Here is an 11,948-nt window from a genome sequence, read left to right as displayed (position 1 = left end):
AAAGGGTAGCGGGACAGTCTTAGTTACCAATGAGTTCAATAGCTCTCAATCCTCGAGCTCGGCGTGGTTGCTGATCGGGCCGTGGAGGAGCCAAGCAGGTCCCGAGATGGATGAAGGGTGGTCGGCGGGCCGTGGAGAAGCCAAGCAGGTCCCGATATGGATGAAGGATGGTCGACGGGCCGTGGAGAAGCCAAGCAGGTCCCGATGCAGATGACAGTTACAACGGTCCGCGGCCTCGCCAGCAGATCCGGACGACGGTGAAGGATGAAGGTTACGACGGCTGTGGCAGCGCCAACAGGCAGGATGATGGTGCACAGGACAGAGCTACGGCAGCGCCAGTAGTCCGTCCAGGATGAGTTCTTCTTTCGTCTCTCGACTCCAAGATACAACTGCCTTCCTGTTCTGGAGCTGCCCCAGTTATAGGGCTGGCGTGCTTTGATGTCCGGACCCTCGCACTTGGAGGTCGGGAGGTCCGGGATGAGGGAGTCCAGACACCCAGCAGGGGGGTGGAGCCAGCGCCCGGGGAGGCGATGGGCGAGCGGCACTGGCCGGGGGAGAACCATCGACACCTCTTTCTCCCATTGACTGGCCAAGTAGCTCGCTCACCTCCTGGGTGGAGGGTGGTGCCGGAATGTCTGAGGCCGGGCTAGGCCCAGGGTTGAGGTCGATCGGGGGCCAGGCGGCCTCGTGGCGAAGTGTCCAAGATGGCGGCCCGGGCTGGGCGCGTGGGTCGGCCGTGGATCGGACCCACGAGGTTATCATGCTCGGGGGCAGGTGTCCCTGAGGGGACGTAGGACGTGCAATGGTGGGGTGTGGTGCTTGTATGACTGGCTCGGGCTTGGTCGAGCCGGGGGAGAGCGGCCCGTCACGTGGCCTGTCCAACATGCGTCCCCCCCAGCTGAAGGCGGGGAGAGTTACCCATCCTCTTGGGGACTCTCTTCGTCGAGGCGGAAAAACCGGGACAGGCCATCCGCGTTGGCGTGGTCAGACCCAGGCCGGTGTTCAACGGTAAAGTCCATACCTTGCAAGGAGATGGACCAGCGTAGCAGTTTTGGGTTTTCCCCCCGCATATGCATCAACCACTGCAGGGGTCGGTGGTCAGTCTGCACCCGGAAGTGGGTGCCAAAAAGGTAGGGTCGGAGCTTCTTGAGGGCCCATACCACAGCGAAGGCTTCCCTCTCTATGGTGCTCCAGCGTTGCTCCCGTGGTAGGAGTCTCCGGCTGATGAAGGCCACCGGTTGATCAAGGCCTTCGGTGTTCACCTGGGACAGGACCGCCCCAATGCCCTGGTCGGAGGCGTCCGTCTGGACGACGAACTCCCGGCTGTAGTCTGGGGCCTGGAGTACAGGAGCGGAACACATGGCGGCCTTTAGCTGTTCGAAGGCCGCTTGACACTCTGGGGTCCAGTTCACCTTCTTGGGCTGATTTTTCGACGTGAGTTCGGTGAGAGGCCCCACGATGGTACCATAGTCTTTCACGAACCTTCGGTAGTAGCCCGTGAGGCCCAGGAAGGCTCGCACCTCAGTTTGAGTGTTAGGGGGTTGCCAGTTCTGGATGGCGGCAATTTTCAGTTGAAGAGGGGCCACTAGACCGCTTCCCACTTGGTGTCCGAGGTAGGTCACTGACCCTTGTCCAATTTGACATTTGCTGGCCTTGATCGTGAGGCCAGCTCGCTGAAGGGCTTGCAACACTGCCTGGAGGTGGTGGAGGTGCTCGGTCCAGTGGTGGCTGTACACAGCGATGTCGTCCAGGTAGGCGGCGCTGAACTCTTCGAGCCCCGCCAGGACCTGATTGACGAGCCGTTGGAAAGTCGCTGGGGCATTTTTCATGCCGAAGGGCATGACCGTGAAGTGATAGTGGCCATCGGGGGTGGAGAAGGCAGAACGTTCTTGTGCTCGGGGTGTGAGGCCGATCTGCCAATAGCCTGCCGTTAGATCGAAGATGCTGAGGTAACGGGCAGCGCCCATTCGGTCGACCAGTTCATCTGCCCGGGGGATGGGGTGTGCGTCCGTTCTGGTGACTTCATTCAGGCCCCGGTAGTCGACACAGAACCGGAGTTCGGGTGTGGTTCCGGGGGCGGCTGCTTTGGGGACCAGTACGACCGGGCTGGCCCATGGACTGTCGGAGGGCTCGATGACCCCGAGCGTGAGCATCTTAGTTACTTCCGCCTGGATGCAGGCCCGTACCCGATCAGGTACGCGGTAGGCCCGGTGGCGGATAGGAGGGCTGTCTCCGGTGTCCACATCGTGCACACACCAGGAAGTGACACCTGGGGTGAGGGAGAACAGGCTGGCAAATCGTGATAGGAGGGCTTGGCACTCTTGGCGTTGTTCCTGGGTGAGGGTCTCCGAGAGTCGGACCCCATCCACGGAGCCGTCTTGCTCCTGGGTCCGCAAGAGGTCAGGGAGAGGCTCGGAGTCGTCCTCAACCCCGTTGTCTGTGGCCATCAAGAGGCTGAGTTCTGTTCGTGCAAAGTGGGGTTTCAGTCTGTTGGTGTGGAGGACTCGGAGCGGATTCCGGGCGGACTCCATATCGATCAGATAGGTGGCGGGTCCCTTGCGCTCGATTACCTTGAAGGGTCCCGTCCATTTGTCTTGGAGAGCGCACGGTTCTGTGGGGGACATTACCCAGACCTGTTGCCCCGGCTCGAATTCAATAGATGAGGCGTTCTGGTCATACCATCTCTTCATGTCCTCTTGACTGGCCTCTAGGTTGGTTTTCGCTAGGTCTCTGAACCGCTGGGACTGGTTGCGGAGGGTGAGGAGGTACCGGAAGACATCTGGAGGACTCTTGGCCGGAGGCAACTCCCAGCCTTCTTTGATCAGGCTGAGTGGCCCCCGTACTGGGTGCCCATAGAGCAGCTCGAATGGGCTGAAGCCTAGGGACTTCTGTGGGACCTCCCGGTAGGCGAAGAGGAGGCACGGCAGCAGCACGTCCCACTGGCGACGGAGGGGTTCTTCCAATCCCCCGATCATCCCTTTTAGTGTGCGATTGAACCGTTCAACAAGTCCGTTTCCTTGGGGGTGATAGGGGGTCGTGAAGCGGTAGGTGACCCCACACTGTTGCCAGAGGGACTTCATGTATTTGGAAATAAAGTTCGTGCCTCTGTCACTGACGACTTCTCGGGGGAACCCCACACGGGAGAAGATCCCCATCAGGGCCCTGCCGACCACTGGGGCTGTGACGGTCCGGAGAGGAATAGCCTCAGGGTAGCGGGTGGCGTGGTCCACTAGTACTAGGATGAAGCGATGGCCTTGTCTTGTACGTGGGTCTAGGGGTCCCACAATGTCTATTCCGACCCTCTCAAATGGGGTTGTGACTACGGGAAAGGGTTGCAGGGGGGCCTTTAATTTGCGGCCGCTCTTCCCACTGGCTTGGCACGTGGGGCAAGATCGGCAATGCTGGTGCACATCGTTTCTCATTTTTGGCCAGAAGAAGTGGGTCACTAGGCGGCTGTAGGTTTTATCTTGTCCCAGGTGCCCTGCCAGGGGAACATCGTGGGCCAGATTTAGCAGGAAGTCTCTAAAGCGGAGTGGCACCACTAGTACTCGGTTGGCCCCCAGCTCGGCGATTCGTTGCTCGCTGTACAGTAGGTCATTGTCCCAGTAGACCCAATGAGCTCCGGAGGTATCCCCTGCGCTTTGGGCGAGCGCTTGTTGTCGGAGTCCCTCAAGGGAGGGACAGGTCTTCTGCTCCTGACGAAATTGTTCTTGTGTGGGCCCCCCTTCTTGAGCCCACTGGTCGAGATTAGCAAGGTCGGAAGGTTGAGCAGGTTCGAGGGGGATGCACTGGTCGGGGGTCTCGGCGGGGGCGACCGGCGGCGGAGGCGCCGGCCATTCTGGTTCTTCCGGGTGATGGTTGGCACGGGCGGCCATAGACCGGGTGGTGACGCACGCCCAGTCTGGGACGCCCAACATCCCCAAGTGTTCTTTTCGCTCCACGGCTGCCCACGGGGAGCTTTCCAGGTCATTTCCGAGGAGGCAGTCCACGGGGGCGTCGTCTCGGACCGTTACTTTCAACATGCCGGAGACCCCTCCCCATTCAAAGGGGACGCAGGCCATCCGACACAGACTCTCCGAGTTGTCGGCTGATCGTACAGGGCAGAGAATGTTCGGTAGATATTGCTCTGGGGTCACCAGATGACAGCGGACGGCTGTCACACTGGCCCCGGTGTCTCGAAGGGCTTCGGCCCGTTGTCCATTGATGCTCACCCATTGGCCGTACTTCTGGGTGTTAGCGGGTAGGGGGACCCGCGGGACCATGTCTCTTCCCCCTAAGCACGCGAGAGTCATGGCGGCTGGCTCCCACCCTTGATACTCTTGCTCGTCTGTTTCTTGTTCCTCGGAGATCTGTTCTTCCCCTAGTGCCGCGGCGGTCACCTGGCGGGGTCTTGGGCTCTGATACTGCGGGCAGCTTGGGTCATTTGCATAGTGGCCGACTCGTTGGCATCGGTGACATGTAACATTGGCTCTGTATCCCGGTCGCGCCGGGGTGCTGCCCCGGTTGGCCGGGGGGGTGGTGCTGGTAGTGGGGGCGGCCGGAGTGTTGTCTCTTCCTCGTCCTTGGCCCCCTCCTCCTCCTCTGGATCGGTGGTGACCATTGTTGTTCCTGTTCTGCTCGTAGGACCCATTCCGGCCCACTCGGGTGATCTCCCACCGGTCAGCTTCGGCTGCGAGCTGCCGGGGATCGGTTAACTTGCTGTCGAGGAGGTGTTGGCGTAGTTCAATGAAGCAGTTGTTGGACAGATGCTCCCATACCATCAGATTGAACAACTGCTCGTAGGTCGTGACGTTGTTCCCTCTGATCCAGCCTTCGAAGGCTCGGCTAAAGTACGTTACATAGTCCACCCAAGTTGTACCTGGAATGCGTGTGCAGTCTCGGAACCTCTGACGGTACATCTCGGGCGTGAGGCCATAGCGAGTGAGGAGGGCCGCTTTCATATGGTCGTAGGAGGTCATCTGGTGGTCTGGGAGCTGTAACAGAGTATCGCGGCCCTCATTGAGGAATTTGCCCCATAGTCCGGCTCCCCAGTCGGCTCTATCGATCCGGTGCGCAGTCATCGCGATTTCATATGCTTTAAACCATTGCTGGATGTCGTCTTCTCGAAAATATTCTCGGACCACATCCTTGGGGATGTGCACTTTTTTGTCCGTGGTCCCGGGGGTGGACGGTCTGTCGGGCACCCCTAATTCTTTATTCTGTTTGCGCAGGTTGATCTCGGCTAGGTTCCGCTCGTGCTCGTACGTTAGTCTTTTTTCCTCGAGCTCCCTTTGCCTCTGTTTCTCCTCTCTTTCTTCTCGGAGGCGAAGGTGCTCTAAGTTTATTTTTTGCTCGGCCAATTTGAGTTCTATGTCCATCTTGAGTCGGGCCATTTCAAGTTCGTGTAGTCGGGCTTTTTCTCTTTCTTGGATCTCGTCTTGCGAGAGACCCGTTCTTTGCTCTTCAGGGGCCGTGTTGGTCTTTTTCGCGGTGCTTTGCTCCGGGGCTTCGACATCCCCGGTCTCTGCCCAAGATTCTAGGGCATGCTTAAAATCGTCCTTGGTACTTAGTCCGGTGGTAGCGATACCTAGTTCGATGCAGAACTGCTTTAGTTCACGATGGCTGTATTCCTCTAGCTTTTCCATTTGGAACTTCTCAGTTGATCCGCTCTCTTTAGTCGACATTGTTGTTCGTTGTGGGGTGAGCTACTCTCTGTACGTTATGCGGTGATTCGGATCGCGCCGCTGGCCACCAATGTTAGACGGACCGGGAGGGTCGGCCGAGATTACGGGGAGAGGTCTCCAGGGAGAGCCGTCTCCAACGACTGTACAGATAAGTAACTTCCCCCCCACAGACGGACACCACACAAGATTGAAGGTTAACGAGACTTTATATGCACTTCTTAGGTTACGTTGATATAATACAAGGAGGTCTGGACTCAGGGGTCCCCTCGGGTCTGATCTCTGGTTGAGGAAAAGGGTAGCGGGACAGTCTTAGTTACCAATGAGTTCAATAGCTCTCAATCCTCGAGCTCGGCGTGGTTGCTGATCGGGCCGTGGAGGAGCCAAGCAGGTCCCGAGATGGATGAAGGGTGGTCGGCGGGCCGTGGAGAAGCCAAGCAGGTCCCGATATGGATGAAGGATGGTCGACGGGCCGTGGAGAAGCCAAGCAGGTCCCGATGCAGATGACAGTTACAACGGTCCGCGGCCTCGCCAGCAGATCCGGACGACGGTGAAGGATGAAGGTTACGACGGCTGTGGCAGCGCCAACAGGCAGGATGATGGTGCACAGGACAGAGCTACGGCAGCGCCAGTAGTCCGTCCAGGATGAGTTCTTCTTTCGTCTCTCGACTCCAAGATACAACTGCCTTCCTGTTCTGGAGCTGCCCCAGTTATAGGGCTGGCGTGCTTTGATGTCCGGACCCTCGCACTTGGAGGTCGGGAGGTCCGGGATGAGGGAGTCCAGACACCCAGCAGGGGGGTGGAGCCAGCGCCCGGGGAGGCGATGGGCGAGCGGCACTGGCCGGGGGAGAACCATCGACACCTCTTTCTCCCATTGACTGGCCAAGTAGCTCGCTCACCTCCTGGGTGGAGGGTGGTGCCGGAATGTCTGAGGCCGGGCTAGGCCCAGGGTTGAGGTCGATCGGGGGCCAGGCGGCCTCGTGGCGAAGTGTCCAAGATGGCGGCCCGGGCTGGGCGCGTGGGTCGGCCGTGGATCGGACCCACGAGGTTATCATGCTCGGGGGCAGGTGTCCCTGAGGGGACGTAGGACGTGCAATGGTGGGGTGTGGTGCTTGTATGACTGGCTCGGGCTTGGTCGAGCCGGGGGAGAGCGGCCCGTCACGTGGCCTGTCCAACACGCCCTCACTCTGTCACCCTCCCTCTGTCACTCTCACTCTGTCGCCCTAACTCAACAACAGCATCACTCGTCGCCACCACAGCATCAATCTGTGAAACCATTCAACAACTGGTTCACATATGTTCTCTCAACGTTTCAAGCTTTATTACAAATGTCACAAAAAGATGTTAATATTTACCTTCTGTTCTTGGATTTTCGTCACAATAAAGTACACTGAACATAATCTTCACACGTTATTTACAAAAGTTTAAGCTATTCCATTATAAATTACAATAACTTTTATTTAAGTATTATTAATTAAATAAAATTAAAAGCCATTGTTATTTGCAATATCAATACATCTAAGTCACGTAAATACAACACATATTGCATTACAAATGCTACAGGTGTCACATTTGCGAAAGTTAAAACTATTGGCATTGTAAATGACAAAGCTATTAATTTCGCTATTTTCAAAACCAACACATAAATACAAAATGTGTCATTTACATTACCAATAGCTCAAACTTTCCAAATGCGAGACCTATTGCATTGCAAATGCTTGTTTTGAAGTTTTGATTAGGCGAGCTCGACTTGTTGAAATTTCCTGTGATGTGTTTATACTGTTAAAACTCGATTACTATTTCAATTTAGTCCGTAACTGATGGCTGTTTTGAAATCTTACTTTTGCTTCAATGTACTTTTTTTTTCTTAGAGTGAATTTTATCAATGCTTATTCTTGTCCAGTTTATTTTAAATAGACGAAACAGTATTATATAAAATGTGGGAGCCTGATTTTTCAAGCTTTGGTTACTCATCAGAGTATGCGAATACCGCTTGGAGACATGCATGCTGATGTGGGTTTAAGGTTAATTTTATGAAAATGTTTATTTGTGAGGAGCTGTTATCACTGAGTCATAGACTTGACATTTGCGTTTCTTTTGAGATTGTAGCGCGGATTTACAGACCCTTTTTTAGTTATAAATTAAGGTCTCCACTCGCTGAACACACCTTTTACCTGTTCCTATAAGAGGGTAAACACACGCCCCTCCCTCGCCCAGATTAATGGTGTGCTCCCGGAGTATGTAACAATGGTGCAGAAAGTGCAATAATTGCCACATAAGTGCAAAAAATTTCACATAATTACATGCCACATAATTATACTATACTCAATACAACATAAATACAAAACACATAATATCACTCAGTGCCACGTAATAACACGCCACATAATTACACTATACTCAATGCAAAATAAATACATAACACTCAGTACCACATAATTACACACCACGTAATTACAGTATACTCAATGCACCATAAATACACTCCATATACCACTCAGTGCCACATATTTACACACTACATAATTATACTCTACTCAATGCAACATAAATACACTCCACATAATACCACTAAGTAACACATAAATACACTCTATTCAATAAAACATAAATACACTCCATATAATACCACTCAACGACACATAATTAAACACAACATAATTACACTATACTCAATGCAACAAAAATACAATCCACAAAATGCAACTCAATGCCACATAATTACACGTCACTTAATTACACTCTTTTTAATGCTACATAAATACACTACACATAACACTCAGTACCACATAATTAGACAGCACATAATTACACTACACTCAAGGAAAAATAAATACACTCCATATACCACTCAGGGCCACATAATTACATGCCACATAATTACACTCTACTCAATGCAACATAAATACACTCAATATAAGAACACTTAGTGCCACATAAGTACACGTCACATAATTCCATTCTATTCAATGCAACAAATACACTACACATAATACCACATAATACCACTGTAACACATAAGTTTGGAAAAATAAAAACATTTTTTATATTAATATCTGTTTTTAATCAGGTTGTTCAGTTGTGTATATATATATATATATATATATATTCTCGGCTTCTCCGACCCTCTCTCGCTGTCTCCATCCCTCGGTTTCTCCGACTCTCTATTGGTTTCTCCGACCCTCTCTCGCTGTCTCCGACCATCACTCGGTTTCTACGACTCTGTATCGGTTTCACCGTCCCACCCTCTGTTTCTCCGTCCCTCTCCCGCAAAGGGTTTTACCCATTCTTTGTGAATAGGGAAATGCGTTGAAACATAAGGGCTTTGATGTTTATTGCTATGTAATGGCATTGAACTATATGGAGGCCTAGAAAGAGTTCATTGCAATCAGCATCTCAGGGGTGCCCTTGTCCAGTTGTGCAGGGCAGACATATAGTCAATGTTGTATCAGAGGAAATCTGATTTTGCGTGTAATAAACTAATGTCGTGTTCAGTATAAGTTCTTATAGCGCCCCTGTTAAATATTCAGATGGACTCCACGTGCAGGTGTTGGGAACTGAGACAGGGCTTAACTCATTGCACTGTGCTCTAGTTATAACAAAGGGAACTCTATGTGTATGAAATGGCTTTGGCCATCTATGCAGCGCCAAGAGAGGACTTCAGTGAGCTGGGCAGGTGGAGGAATTAACCATGCGGGATGTGGGGGGAGTATCACATCTGGTTCATGCTTTTGAAAAGCAGGTAAGGCAGTGATGGAGAAACCTTATGTTGACTGTGAACTATAGTGCCTAGAAAGCATAGTCCCTATGCTATTGATTACATACAGAAAAGAACCATTATGGAAAATTAAACCTCGTAGACCAACAACGTAAATAATTGTCCAAGCGGGAGAAAAAAAAACAGTTTGGACACCATTAATAACAGCAGGACCAAGACTAGCAAAGGCCTTAAATAGAGAAAAAGGCAAAACTGATAACATAAAACTAAATTAAACAAAATAGCGAATAGTAAAGCAAAGAGATAAATACCCTGGTTTGGAGTCGGTAGGAGTTTTCCTCCGACGCCAGTGCATACTCCTGTTTGTGCAGTCCAAGTTATATTTGTACATTTGGGTGCACTTGTTTGTCTTGTTCCTGTCTTTATGTAGTTTGGGCATGTTTTGGCTTTGTCTCATCTGGTGTGTTTTTGACACGCTGTTGTGCTTGCTTGACAGAGCCGGCAGTATTGCCTGATCTTAGCCAAGGCAGCACTGGTGGTTTCGGATGTGAGACGGGAGGAGCGATGCCCTTCAGCCACCTGTTGAGAGTTGTGCCAGGATGTGTGAAGCACAGGAGAGGCTGAGCATGGGCTGGAGGGGACCCCCAGTGCCCCAAAGGACCCTGTGGTCTCCAAGCATGGCTAATATGGTACATGCACCCAGTGCAGTAGTACATGTCAAGAACATACCTTCCACTAACGTGTACATCATTTATGGCATTGTTCTAGGTATATACATATCCTGTACACCAACACACAGATAAGGACTGCAATCTGCACCATCTACATTAATATATATAGAATGCATAGGATCTCTCCTGACTCATGCAGGGTCGCGTGCCAAGGCCACTCCACGGAAGTGTGCAACACTCCAAACAAACGCAATGCTGCTTTGAACCTGCGTTACCAGAAGATTTCCATTCGTTTCAAACAGAAAAGGTTACTCCAGCCTTCCTCCTTCTGGCTCAACTGTCCACGAACCCCTGGCATTTGGGTTTGAGAAGCTGATTACGTTGCACCCTATGGAATCGGGGTGACCCTGTCACCTTTTCCATGACACAAGCACACTTAAACCAACTTTCTGCTTATGTACATTACCAAGTGCAAACGGGCTGGGAACGCTGCTGTTAAATAGAGGCAGTAACACTCTGACTTTGTGCTAGTTTTCAAAGGTTCTGGGATACCTAACCCTTTCCCATCCCCTGCCAGGGCACGTGGGACGCTTACCAGGCATCTGCAGTTTGTATTCTCTCATTAGGGCTCGTCCTATTCCATTCCGCAAGGAATGAATAGGACGAGCCCTATTGGGGTTAAACTAAGAGCTAAACTAATGCGGATTTCCAGAAGTGCACGAGACCTCGATGAGGTCTCGTGAACACGCTTCTATCCACCCAAACCACCTGCCTCCACATCAAAGCCATCTGTTGCTTTGCGCTCGGCCTCAGGCCGGCATTTCTCCTCCCCTAATTATTCACTGCATGGCCGGCCGGCACATCAAAGGCTGCTGCTCCCCATGCGTCTCGTCACCCTTCCTCCCTTGTTCTGCTGGGTGCGTTGCTGGTACTGCATGCAACAATTATGCTGCTTGAATGTAATTGAATATACACACTACAGAGGGTATGGCTGTTTCTCTGCCTGAGGTCAATGCATTTTACAATAGTGTGTCACTCGAAGTGTCACACATAAATTATGAAAATGTCACACGTACGCACAATGCAAACACAGATGGCATAATTAAGCAGGCTGAAAACTTGGTAGCCCTTTAAAATGCGGAGATGCACTGTTTTGGTGGAAAAGCTCAGTTTAATTGCTGCAGACTTCAGATGCATGCGTGTAACTGCAGGGTCACTGACTCAAATCCTAATTGTTGCACTGGGCAAAGCGATGCATATTATAATGTCACTGGATTTCATCTTATGACAGTAAGCGCTGTGATTTTGAAGTTTGTAAATCTTTTACACACAGTATAACATAGGCTACGCGTTTTTTTAAACGTACAGGTTCCACGTAGTTTAGCCTGTAGCCTGCTACAACGTGCACAAAAAGATTGCATTTTCTCATAATCTTTTGAAAAGAAGAGTTTCTTTTCTGTCCTCATAATTCCTCTCCCTGCCGGGTGTTGCTGTTTTATGGACGCGGTCCTCGTACTCCCCCCAAACTTTACGCCCCCCCTCCCTGAGAAAATGTTTGTGAGTGTCCATGGTGTAGGCTGTCCTGTTTCTGGTTGTCCTAAACATTCAGAAGTTCTTCACTTTCCAGAACATTCAAACTTGTTTTTTTAAAATGTTTATTCTATTTTGCCAGCGCACAGTAGCAGTAAAGTGCTACCGGGATGCTCACTTCCCCAGTCGTTGATTTCTCCCCCTTTCCTCCTTGCTCCTTGCCATTCTGGATTCCTAAATGTAAGTAAAACAAATCCTAAATGGCAGCTAGTGCATCAATACATGTGTGCACCTATATGGTGGCCATTTCGGAATGCCTTTTCGTTTTCATAAAAATACTTAACAAGGTTGCTCCCCATGCATGTTCCT

Source organism: Lissotriton vulgaris, chromosome 5 (assembly GCF_964263255.1).
Source record: "Lissotriton vulgaris chromosome 5, aLisVul1.2, whole genome shotgun sequence".
In the NCBI taxonomy this organism is placed as follows: Eukaryota; Metazoa; Chordata; class Amphibia; order Caudata; family Salamandridae; genus Lissotriton; species Lissotriton vulgaris.
This window is presented reverse-complemented; position numbering follows the sequence as displayed.